At 46.4% G+C, this 13,307-nt stretch overlaps 1 protein-coding gene across 2 annotated transcripts in view; it reads left to right on the top strand.

Moving 5' to 3' along the window:
- Nucleotides 1-8,770: 8,770 nt before the first annotated feature.
- Nucleotides 8,771-13,307, top strand: part of LOC144949115 (uncharacterized) — a 64,847-nt gene continuing 60,310 nt past the window's right edge. Inside the window, exon 1 of one of the 2 annotated variants that reach the window (XM_078878967.1) lies at nt 8,771-9,092. The gene's annotated coding sequence lies outside the window, so the exon portion shown is untranslated. The remainder of the gene's footprint in view (nt 9,093-13,307) is intronic. The other variant, XM_078878968.1, reaches the window with a different exon arrangement.

Genomic DNA, 13,307 nt, shown 5'->3' with positions numbered 1-13,307 from the left:
TTATGTTTTTTATTATTTTATCATTTCCCTTCTGCGTGACTTTACCGAAAGAACCAAGAAGACGCGACTGCGCTTGCATTGTGATAGAAATGGTGTGGGGGAGAGCGTGGGAGTGGGGCCGGAGGTGTTTTATGCGGCAGTGGATTGATAAAGAATCTGCATATTGCATAATACTTGGCAAAGGACTTGGCAGCCTTTTCCAAAATCGAAATCTGATGAAAGCATCACACGTTCAAACCGGGCACGGCGACTCCACCAGCGTCGGTGCTGATGATGCGCGAGTGGAGTGGCCTTCCACTTGTGGGCACAGTTTTTTTTGCCACCCTGATCCCCGCGGCGATGAATTTTACCCGCGGGGAGATCTCGCGTGCGGGTTCGCTCCATGTCTTCCTCGCGCTCGCTCGATGTCAACAAAACTTCGTCGCGGATCTGCTCGGGGCTCCTGATTCAAACAGGCACGGCAAGTCTTTCTCGTCATATGAGCAGGCTGTGTGCGTGCGGGTAGTGAGAATTCCATTCGGGTTGTTAAATTTGTGGGGTGTTTTTGCGTCATCAATAATCGCGTGCAATGTTTTTATAAATGTAAAGAAATGTGATCATCGGTTTACCGCCCTTCACACTGGCATGGTGTGGCAAAGCCTTTGTCCTGCAGTGAAGTGACCGATGGCTGTAATGTTTGTACAGTGAGGGAAAAAAGTATTTGATCCCCTGCTGATTTTGTACGTTTGCCCACTGACAAATAAATGTTCAGTCTATAATTTTAATGGTAGGTTTATTTGAACAGTGAGAGACAGAATAACAACAACAAAATCCAGAAAAACGCATGTCAGAAATGTGATGAATTGATTTGCATTTTAATGAGGGAAATAAGTATTTGACCCCTCTGCAAAACATGACTTAGTACTTGGTGGCAAAACCCTTGTTGGCAATCACAGAGCTCAGACGTTTCTTGTAGTTGGCCACCAGGTTTGCACACATCTCAGGAGGGATTTTGATTGCTTGTCGCGTGAACATTCTCGTGTACCAGTCCGTGAGATTTTGTAATCGACAAACGATTGCATAAACACTTAACTCAAAACAATTGATTAGCACCCTCCGGTTTTCGTAAACGAGATCGTGGTTCCTCGTAAGGTGCAAAAGAAAAGGTGCAGGCAAGCAATCGCTTGAATCGGCATAATCTTTTTCCAATTTATTGAACTTTTCAACTTGTGCTATAAATGTAGTAATGCTCTTAGGTTTTTTCGGTGAAGTCACGTAGGCAAAAAATAAATAATAAAATTAAATAGTACTAATAATAGAAATGAAATCATTATTATATTAGTTTATTTCTATTATTTTCCCCAAAAATAAATAATAAATAGTTAAAACTTCTACTAGGTAGTAGAAATAATATAAATATTAATATAATTAAAATATTTATTATATTCTTTTATTTCTATTATTATTTCTATTTTTACTATTTATTTTTTACCTACGTGACTTTACCGAAAAAACCTAAGAGTATGAATCCTTGCAGTCACGAAAGCTTCAAATCTAGAATTAATGTAGTAATGCTTTCACCGTAATATTCTTCAAATCCGAGACAATATTAAAAAAAAACCTCACATTAAATATTATCTTGGCATTTTATTACGTAAAAAAGCAGATTACTCTAAGTTCTCCGAGGAATGTAAACTATTATTATGATAGGATTGGGAGAAGACTTTGAAAACCACAGCTGTCTCTCTTCAGAATAATCATATTTATCCTGGAGAAATCCGATGAGCTATGAAGCTCTTCTTCATAGATGTCCAGCAGGGACGGGTCAGAAAGTTACAACAAAAACAATGCTTACACTCTTACTCTTAGGTTTTTTCGGTAAAGTCACGTAGGTAAAAAAAATTATGAAAATAAATCAATTAAATCACGACGTTTCGGAGGCAACACAAGATGAAGGAAGCTTGTGTTGCCTCCGAAACGTCGTGATTTCATTGATTTATTTTCATGTTTTTTCACCTACGTGACTTTACCGAAAAAACCTAAGAGTATGAATTCTTGCAGTCACGAAAGCTTCAAATCTAGAATTAATGCTTACACGCCTGCTGGCGAAAGGACCCCTGAAAGTGTTCCCTCTAAGGGGGTATTTGGCCTACTCTTTCACATTGGTCAGATGTCTTGAGGAATGCAGGACGGACCCACGATTTTTCCCCACCACAAGCGACTTAGGGGCCGTCCATAAATGACGTCACGCACCTGGGGGGGGGGGGTTGATAAATGTGACGTCACATCAAAATGCGCAACTTTAAATAAATATAGACAACACGTTCTACTTAATTAAATAGACTTTTTAGTAAATGTTTCCTCCTACAACATCAGAGTGCAGCGCCACATTAAATACGCACTACAAAGACAATAGTTTAAAGCGATTTGAAGCATGTTTTATTTGGGGGGGGGGGGGGGCAGAGCTTTGTGACGTCATATTTGAGAGGGGGTCTGACTTTTTGTGACGCCGTGTGACGGGGGGGGGGGGTCAAAAATCGTCCAAAATCGCGTGACGTCATTTATGGACGGCCCCTTACTGTGCTCTACCAATTATGAATCTGGGTGGATAGGCAGCGGGGATTTAATAAACTCCCCTTTTGTTTTAGCTGTGTCACGTCAGGAGATCAAATCGATCCAACTACTTGCGGCAGCATCCCTGGTTCCCCTTCATTAATTCCCAACACAGAGGCATTTGGTCGCTAAGCCGCTCTATCAATCCGGTCTTAATCTAAAAGTTGTGAACAGCGTATGAGCCACATTCGAGGTAAAACCCGCTGTGTTCACACAGCCCTTGCCTTGATAAGAGGATTTCGATTTAAAGCTTTCGTGACTGCAGGAATTCATCTTCTTGGTTCTTTCGGTAAAGTCACGTAGAAGGGAAATAATAAAATAATAAAAATAAAACATCAAATAATTCTCACGACGTTTCGGCCACAACGCAAGCAGCCGTCCTCAGGTGAAGACGTCAGACGCTGTCTCCCCGACAGACCTGTTCTTCACCTGAGGACGGCTGCTTGCGTTGTGGCCGAAACGTCGTGAGAATATTTTATTATGTTTTATTTTTATTATTTCCCTTCTACGTGACTTTACCGAAAGAACCAAGAAGTTGATAAGAGGAGAAAAGTCGTCATTTGGGAGAGGTGGCAGTCGAGATTGTGTGCACGTTTAATACAGAACAGGCCCGGAGCAGCGGACCGGATTTCAGTTTTGCGAATGGAATGGAGCAACAGCAGCTCACGGCGTGCGCGCTCTTCTGTACCGTTGACTTAGTAGCTCGTGTTGTAATAAATTTAGTCCAATTATGTAATTCGGTACGTTTCGTCCATGGGTGGAAAAAAATCTGATTTTTCCAGCGGCAGGCATCGATTTTTTTTTCTTTAATACAATTAAACCCGATTTGGGGGAATTAAACCCTGGTTTAATGAATACGAAACTCTGATCCAAGGCTTCGGCTGCTTCCTCGTCGGTGCTGCTATCGTACTCGGGGGGCCGTCGGGCACGGGGTAGTAGAATGCGGCGAGCAGGTTGGTCTTGATGAACACGAGCTTCTCCTCCACAATCGTGGGCGCCAGTGAGTTCCTTCGCTTGGAATGGATGAAGCCCATCGTTGAGGAGTGCGGTTCTGCAATTAGAACCAATTAAACCGGATTTCTCCCAATCTCAGATGATCGGGTTTAATATAAAAAGACAATTAAACCCGATTGTAAAAAACCCGACTGTGAGCCTGAATGCGGCTTTTGTGAAAGCTGCACCAATTGTATTGTGAACGGTGGGTCTCGTAATCTCGTCATTTGTGCGTTGGGAGTTTTAGGCATCATCAAAGCCGCTTGCCACCGTTTATATTTTGATTACGATCTTGATTTGAAGCTTTCGTGACTGCAGGAATCCATACTCGTTGGTTCTTTCGGTAAAGTCACGTTTTAAATGTGAACCTTTAAAACAGTCTCTATCAGCAGCAGACCATGCTTTCTCACCTGATGACGGACGCTTGTGTTGCGCCCGAAACGTCGTGATTTATTTTATTTTGATACCTACGTGACTTTACCGAAAGAACCAAAGGGTATTTTGATTACATTTAGAAGAATATAAAAATTGTCTGTTTCGTGTTTAAAACGGTGAGATGTGCTCCCTCGTTTGGTAAAAAACTTCCACGTTTTTTTTTATTGTGCTATTGTACAAATGAAAAGTGATTTGTGTACCATTTTTGGATGGTAGGTTATACATATGTGGGTGTCCAGGTATGTAGGGAGCAGTGGTGCAGCGGTTCGTGTACTGCACGATGAACCCAGCGATCCAAGTTGGATTTCTGCTCGTGGCCAACATCAGTGACGATTATCTGAACCGGTCCTGGGCCTCCCCCTAGGTCTACTCAGCCTCAAATGAGTACCTGGTGAGGTGTGTAAACATCGTCACTAGGGAGACAAAGGTGGTCGGGCGTGGTGCTGGCCATCCACCCCCTCGTGTACCGTGCCGGCCTTCATAGGTGCCTGCCAACAGCACTTGCCCCAACAGTCTGTTAAGGCTGCATTCGGGATCTTTGTGTACAAGTATGTGCAGATTCTGCAAGGCAGCAAATTCATTGTCTTACGTTTTATGGTTCTCGGCTACAATGCTGTATAAACTACACTGCTTTGACGATGTACGTATTGTACAGCCACTTTGATGTAATGTGCGGTGCAATGTAAACAATACTGATGGCGTTATAAAAAAAATGCAATGTTTCTGATGCGTTAATCCATTATTCTCTTGTACACTTGAAAATGTGACCCCACTGCCCCCAACAATTCAGTGACTAACATAATTATTTTGTATATATTTAAGTTACGTAACTTTTGTACTTAACAATAATTTTCTTACAGAAGACTCCTTCATTTGCATCTCAAGAACTTATTTAAGAGAGTCCTGCTTTTTACACCTTTTTGGGCAAGTTCTATTTTTAAATCCTTTATATTAAGTTCACTTGCTTGCTTGCTTAGGACCGTGCAAATCTTTCGGTCGTTTTTTAACCCACTTCCCGTGATCCAATCGAGCTGACATTTTCCACACAGACTCGTTGTGCGTGACAATTAATGTTCGTGAAATATTTTTTCCAAAATTTTACACTTTTTAGGACAAAAATATTATATTTAATTACCAATTGCTTAATGCTGCCATGGAATCATCTGACCCATAGGTGGCAGCCATCTCAAGCCAGAGGACGAGATGACTAGCCGCCACGCATATAAAGGATTTATAGTGAAAAACTTTGTTTTTACGGGTTATACTTATTCTTATTTTACTAACTTTATTTTTTTTTCTTGTCGGAGGATGCTACGATGTCTGGAGAAAACTCACGCACGCAAAGTTTTAGAAGCTACAATGCCCCGAACAAAGTGAGAAAGTGGAAAAGTGCTTAGAGAACCATGGCTGTCACCTGATGAAGCCAGTTGTGATTACCGGCGAAACGTCGTACCCAGATGGTAAAAGACGTGGGTTTACTCTCCAAACACACCGGTGTGCTGAACTAGTAACCAATTGGCATGTTTTGTTCACGTGACAACCCTTACTAATTGGCTTTGTTGGGTGGTGGCTGGTTTAACGACACATTTACGCAATTTAACCTACAAACCTCGCGAAAGCGTACCGCGTGTTAAACTTCTCAGAGAAGCGTGGAGTTTAAAAAAAAGGGAGTTTTGGTTTTCCTGTCCATCGCTCTGAAGCCCCTTTATTGCGTCTGCTGCACCTAAGAAGCATGATAAGGGAGAGATGCGTGATTTCAAAAACGCTTAGAAACATAAATAGTACTCGTTTAATACTGGTAGGAACCATCTGGTTCCACCAGCCCACAGGGGATTATTGTGTCCGTCCGTCGTGCATCAAAAAATGGGAGGGGTAGGGCTGGGTGGAGAGGGGAGGGTGGGGAGGGGCTGGGTGGGGCTGGTTGGGGAGGGGCTGGTCACCCCGTGGTGCCCTTATAAAACTCAACGTTTAACCTACTCACGCCGGCTTGTGCCCGCCCTCACAGTCGGGCATATTTGCGGAATACACCACGCCGCCGTTGACCCTGGCCATTGACCGAGCAACCCAACGTTCCTACCAGCTCCCTCCGCAGGAATGTGTAACGTAACCAGGCGATAACTAGAGAGACCAGGATGAGTCTCATGTGCACGAGTGAGCTTTGGGGCATGTGTCCGTCAGTGGGGGTGGGCGGGGGGTGATTGCTAGTGTGTGCATAATGCCAATTGAGTAATTTGCTGGGAATTTTAGAATGTAGTCAGTGTGGACCCTGTTGCCGGCACACAACGGGCGAATCTTGCGAATGACGTCGAGGTATTTTTAGCATCGTGTATCTTCATGATCATTACACCACACTGATTAATGATGTATGTCTGTTGAACTTATTTCGCTTCGTACGTAGCCAACCGTGCTAATCGGAGGTGCGGAAGAAGGACAAACTAAACACAAAAAGCAGTTCTAAAGAAATTAACCCGTAAAAACAAAGTTATTCACTATAAATCCTTTATATGGGCCACAACCCAGCCCACATTGGTCTTTGAAACGGGCGGCTAGAGTCCTCTCGTCCTCTGGCTTGAGATGGCTGCCACCTATGGGTCAGATGATTGCCTGCCACCATTAAGCAATTAGTAATTAAATATAAAAGAAAATTTACCTAAAAAGTGTAAAATTTTGGAAAAATGTTTTCACGAAAATAAATTGTCACGCACAACGAGTCTGTGTGCAAAATGTCAGCTCGATTGGATCACGGGAAGTGGGTTAAAAAAACACCGAAAGATGTGCACGGTCGTAAGCGCGCAAGCAAGCAAGTGAACTTAATATAAAGGATTTTAAAAAACGAGTTTTCAGCAAGATTTTAAAGTGCATAGCTCCAGTGGATTCCGAATATCAGGGGAACGTTCCAGACGGCCGCATAAGCACATCTGAAAGCGCGCGATGCAAAATGGACACTGCATTGCAGGATAAAAGTCACTCACACACCCACTCAATAAAAACATACATTAAAAAAACGAATTACGTTTTATCTTGATTATTCACATTGTTTTATGAGTTAGTGTTTGTGTTCATATTGCATGAGGAAAACGGCCAAACGAGCCTCTTATTTACCACCGATCGAGTTCCGATTGAACACCAATCGAGCACAGATTAAGCACTGATCGATCACCGATTCAGCATCTATCCTGAACCGATTAAGCACCGATCTAGCATCTATTGAGCTTTGATAGAATGCGTGTGTTAATGTGATCAAGGAATGATCAAGCTATGATATGTTTAATATGTGTGTCTATGTGATCGAGCATAGATCGAGCTTTGATCGAGCGTTGGGTCATTAAAAATCGATCGATTCCCGTTACAGGATTCCTTTGGGGCAAGAACAACGTATTTGGGCAAAGCAACGTCCAGTTACTCCATTTATTTTACTGGTAGGAACCTCCTGGTTACACCAGCCCACAGGGGATTATTGTGTCCGTCCGTCGTGCATTCCAAAATGGGAGGGGTGGGGCTGGGTGGAGAGGGGAGGGTGGGAGTGTGGGGAATGGTGGGGAGGGGCTGGGTGGGGAGGGTGGGGAGGGGCTGGGTGGGGAGGGAGGGTGGGGCTAGGTGGGGGTTGGGAGGGTTGGGGCTGGGAGGGGAGGGTGGGGAGGGGAGGGGCTGGGTGGGGAGGGGCTGGGTGGGGAGGGTGGAGCTGGGTGGGGGTTGGGAGGGGTGGGGCTGGGTGGGGTGGAGAGGGGCTGGTCACCCCGTGGTGCCCTTATTTGTGGAATACACCACGCCGCCGTTGACCTTGGCCATTGACCGAGCAACCCAACGTTCCTACCAGCTCCCTCCGCAGGAATGTATTCATGGAACGTTTCTGTAATTTATTGATTCCAGTCGCAGATTCATCATTTCCCGTTACAGCGCCCGAGTGTCGAATCGAACCCAGGAAGTTCTATCTGCGAGAGAATAAAAACGAGCGTTTTACCGCTGCTTCCCCCACCATGCCCGCCTTGATCGAAGGGGCCATCGCCCGAAACGTCACCTTAAGGGCCGTCCATAAATGACGTCACGCACCTGGGGGGGGTCAGACATTTGGGTTGAGAAATGTGACGTCACATTAAAATGCGCACCTTCAAATAAATATAGACAACACGTTCTACTTAATTAAATAGACTTTTTAATAAATGTTTTCTCCTACAACATCAGAGTGCAGCGCCACATTAAATACGCACTACAATGCCAATAGTTTAAAGCGATTGGAAGCATGTTTTTTTATTTAAAGCTTTCGTGACTCTAGCAATAAGATAATTTTATAGTTTAATATTTTTATTATTATATTATTTCCCTTCTACGTGACTTTACCGAAAGAACCAAGAACATGATTTGATGCATGTTTTATTTGGGGGGGGGTCAGAGCTTTGTGACGTCATATTTCAGGAAGGGGGGGGGTCTGACTTTTTGTGACGCCATGTGACGAGGGGTGGGGGGGGGTCAAAAATCGTCCAAAATCGCGTGACGTCATTTATGGACGGGCCCCTCTTAACGCAACAATAATATTCCTGTGCAAATCAATTTCACAGCACGTGGCGCGCGCGCGTTTTGTTGTTGTTGTCGTTGTTGTTGTTGTCAATGGCGGACGGTTGCGTCACCCATTTGTTCACGCCCACCTCGAGCCACGTGATTGGCCGCGCGCGCCACAACTGCCGCCAGCCAATCAGCGCTCGCGATGCTGCGGCGTTGCACACGGCGTGTTCGAACCACCCACCCACCCACCCCCCCTCTCATCTCTCATCTCCGCCAAAACCTCCATCAGTCTATCCACTGCTGCACGGCGTTTCTCTCTCATCATCATCATCCTCTCCTCTCCCTCCTTCTCCTCCTGCCTTCTCTCTCTTCTCAAACCCACACACACACCCCACCCACCCACCCCACGCTTCGCTCCACACGTCTCGAAATCAAATAGAATTTTAGCCAAGCCGGGCGTTTTGCTTGTTTGGTTTATTATTTAGTGGGTAGGTAGGGGTTGGGTGGGTGGTCGTGTCTCACAAGTCGGGCCCGTTGCAAGTCACCGCCCCGTCGACCGTCTCCTGCACCCGGTGAGTTTTTAAATGCCCTGGGCTGCGTGCGTTGGTGGGGGTGGTAGGTGGTGGTGGGGTGGGTGGTTGTGGTGGTGTGAGTGGTGGTAGGTGGTCGTGGTAGTGGTGGTTGTGTGGGTGGTTGTTGTGGTGGTGGTTGTGGTGGTGGTGTGGGTGGTGGTGGTGGTGTGGGTGGTGGTGGTAGTGGTGGTGTGGGTGCTGGTGTGGGTGGTGGTGTGGGTGCTGGTGTGGGTGGTGGTGTGGGTGCTGGTGTGGGTGGTGGTTTGGGTGGTGGTGGGGTGGGTGGTGGTGGTAGTAGGTGGTGGGTGGTTGTAGTGGTTGGTGGTGCGGGTGGTGGTGGTGGTGCGGGTGGTGGTGCGGGTGGTGGTGGTGGTGGTGCGGGTGGTGGTGGTGGTGCGGGTGGTGGTGGTGGTGCGGGTGGTGGTGGTGGTGCGGGTGGTGTGGGTGGTGGTGTGGGTGGTCTAGGTGGGTGGTGGTGGTGGTGGTGTGGGTGGTGGTGTGGGTGGTTGTGGTGGTGTTTTATTTTGTTACCACGTGTGTCAGTGTCACCGCTACCGCCGATTACGGCCCTGGGCATTCTCCCCCTAAGGTCAACTCGGGCCTCGAAATTAGTCTTCTTGGTGCGGTGTGGAGGAAACGTCGCCACTGGGGAGACAAAGGCGGTCGGGCGTGGTGGCCACCCACCCACCCACATAGTTGCTGCTCGCTAACAGCACGTGTGCCCCCCCCAACAGTCTGTGAAGGCCTCACAAGGAGGAGGACATTTGCCACCGTGGTGCAAGGCTGTAGTAATTATAATTTATATTGGGGGGGGCACATCCCCTCCCCCCCCCAATATTCAAATATGCTCAAAATGTCCCCCCCCCCCCAATATTTAGCTATAAAAAAATAATTGCGATGCTGTGTAAATAAAAACAATTTGCTAAACCTTGGCCACAATATCTGGACTTGTCTTCATATAAATCAATGCATGGATTTCTGTTTCTGTGATTGTGGTTATGGTTGTACTTTATTAATCCCTAATCTCTGCCGATGATGATGATGCTGATGATGATGCTGCTGATGATGATGATGATGCTGCTGATGATGATGCTGCTGATGATGATGCTGATGATGATGCTAATGATGCTGCTGCTGCTGATGATGCTGATGATGATGCTGCTGCACCTGCTGCTGCTGCTGATGATGATGCTGCTGCTGCTGATGATGATGCTAATGATGCTGCTGCTGATGATGATGCTAATGATGCTGCTGCTGATGATGATGCTGATGATGATGCTGCTGCTCCTGCTGATGATGATGATGCTGATGATGCTGATGATGATGCTGCTGATGATGATGCTGCTGCTGATGCTGATGATGCTGCTGATGATGCTGATGATGCTGCTGATGATGATTATTGATCGGTGATGGCGCTGATGGTTTGTGGTGGCTGTGATTTTGATCAAAAAATGTCTCGTGCTGAATCACGATCGTAGTCGTGGCCCATTATCGATCCACTGCTAGATGAAGGCACCCCCCCCCCCCCCAACAACCCCAACAACAACAAAGACGTCGTAATCTCTCACGATCCTGTGATCTTCACGTCACCCCCTCCACCCCCACGCCCTGTACGCACGCGAGCTGATTCCAATCGCTCCGTCTCTCCCCCTGGGTGGTCCCTCGGTTGTTCGAGGCAACGTTACGGGCAGCAGCAACAACAACCCCTAGAGTTGTACTGCACTCTCAATGCTCCGACGTATTGGCGATGTGTGGTCAAATCACGCAACCCAGTGCCGGATTATCCTCGTTGGACAAGTAGCTGCATGTGTAGTAGGTACATGTGTAGCAGCTGCACGTGTGGTAGCTGCATGTGTGTAGTAGCTACACGTGTAGTAGTAGCTACACGTGTAGTAGTAGCTACACGTGTAGTAGTAGCTACACGTGTTGTAGTAGCTACACGTGTTGTAGTAGCTGCACGTGTTGTAGTAGCTGCACGTGTTGTAGTAGCTGCACGTGTTGTAGTAGCTGCACGTGTTGTAGTAGCTGCACGTGTTGTAGTAGCTGCACGTGTTGTAGTAGCTACACGTGTTGTAGTAGCTGCATGTGTGGTAGTAGCTACACGTGTTGTAGTAGCTGCACGTGTTGTAGTAGCTGCATGTGTGGTAGTAGCTACACGTGTTGTAGTAGCTGCATGTGTGGTAGTAGCTACACGTGTTGTAGTAACCGCACGTGTAGTAGTAGCTGCATGTGTGGTAGTAGCTACACGTGTTGTAGTAGCTACACGTGTTGTAGTAGCTGCACGTGTTGTAGTAGCTACACGTGTTGTAGTAGCTGCATGTGTGGTAGTAGCTACATGGGTAGTAGCTGCATGTGTTTAGTAGCTGCATGTGTTTAGTAGCTGCAGGTGTGGTAGTAGCTGCATGTGTGGTAGTAGCTGCAGGTGTGGTAGTAGCTGCATGTGTGGTAGTAGCTACATGTGTAGTGGTAGCTACTACTACCCATGTAGTATCTACGGGCCCCGCACTTTAAAGGGCCCCGCGCTAAATGCTTTCAAGCTATCAATTTCGGTTCAGTGATTCTGAACTTCCATAATAGAGGTTGTTTTTTGGGGGTTATATCGCGTAAATGTATAAACCCGCCACCACCCGACACCGCCAACTAGGCAGGGCTGTCACGTAAACAGAACGTGGCCAATTCGTCACTAGTACAGCACTAGTGTGTAGTGTAGTTTATAGTGTAGTGTATAGTGTAGTGTATAGTAGTGCAGTGCATAGTAGTGTAGTTTATAGTGTAGTGTATAGTAGTGTATAGTGTAGTGTATAGTAGTGCAGTCTATTATAGTGTAGTGTATAGTGTAGTGTATAGTAGTGTAGTGTATAGTGTAGTGTATTGGAGTGTATAGTGTAGTGTATAGTGTAGTGTATAGTAGTGTAGTATATAGTGTAGTGTGTAGTGGAGTGTATAGTTTAGTGTATAGTAGTGTATAGTGTAGTGTATAGTAGTGTGTAGTGGAGTGTATAGTAGTGGAGTGTATAGTTTAGTGTATAGTAGTGTATAGTGTAGTGTATTGTAGTGTATAGTGTAGTATACTAGTACAGCACACCGGTGTATTGGAGAACCAAGCCACAACATTTACGAACTGAGCACGACGTTTCGCCAGTAATTACAACCAGCTTCATCAGGCGACAGCCAGATTTGTGGACTGCTACAAATCGGGTGGTGGCGGGTTTTAACGACACGTTTCTATATTTACGCGATCTAACCCCCAAAAACAACCTCTATTATGGATGATATTGGTCGCGAAAGCCTACGTGTTAAACTGATTCTGCACTTGCTCTATTACTATAGTACTATACCGCCTTGAACTTTTACGAACGACTGTGCGTTTAAGGTTAGCGATTTGTCGTATTATCTGGCCATATAGCGAATGAAAAAATACAATTACTTTACTGTGCAAGTTACAATTTTATGTGTTTTAATATTTTTATTTTTTTTATTTAGGGCTCCTTTATAACATATCCTACAGGCCGCCGCACTAGCTTAGACCGGCACTGATGCCTGCTCCAGAGGTCGCAACCGGGCACCCGATACCCGTACCATACCCGATACCCGGCTACCCGTACCCGGCCGGGTACGGGTACCCGTTTGCGACCCTGGTGCGGCCGGGTACGGGTATGGGTAGACCGTGAGTCACTGGTGAGTAACCGTTTGTCACTCATTTCCCAATGTCTTGTCTCTTCTCACAATTCAAGTTCCTAGAATCAACCCACCCGCGCCTGCAACATGGCTTCATCCCAGAGGTCGCAATCGGGTACCCAATACCCGTACCCGGCCGGGTACTCGGCCGGGTACGGGTAGCCGGGTATTGGGTAGGGTACTGGTACGGGTACCCGATTGCGACCCTGGTGCGGCCGGGTACGGGTAAGGAATCAAAACCCGTTTGCGACCTCTGGCCTGCTCCCCCCCCCTCGGATCTGCGCACATTGGCGTGGCGGAGAGAAAGGAAGGAAGTCATCCAACAGCAGTATTGACAAACACGGCTGTACAAGTGCCGCATGAAGTCTTCCTTTAAGACAAGATAAGACGCGACGGTGTGGACGGACTTTCTGGCCCCGGCGTCAGTAAAGTCATTACAAATATATATATTTTTAAATTCTCCCCGACCGTTTATTGCAGTTTTGACAAGTGCTGTTTGTTGCTGGCAGCTTCGGGAGCCGGTGCTAGGCGAGTGTT

The sequence above is a fragment of the Lampetra fluviatilis genome, chromosome 52, assembly GCF_964198595.1.
Source record: "Lampetra fluviatilis chromosome 52, kcLamFluv1.1, whole genome shotgun sequence".
NCBI lineage: Eukaryota > Metazoa > Chordata > Hyperoartia > Petromyzontiformes > Petromyzontidae > Lampetra > Lampetra fluviatilis.
Note: the sequence above shows the minus strand (reverse complement) of the source record. Positions and strands in the feature narration are given on the sequence as shown.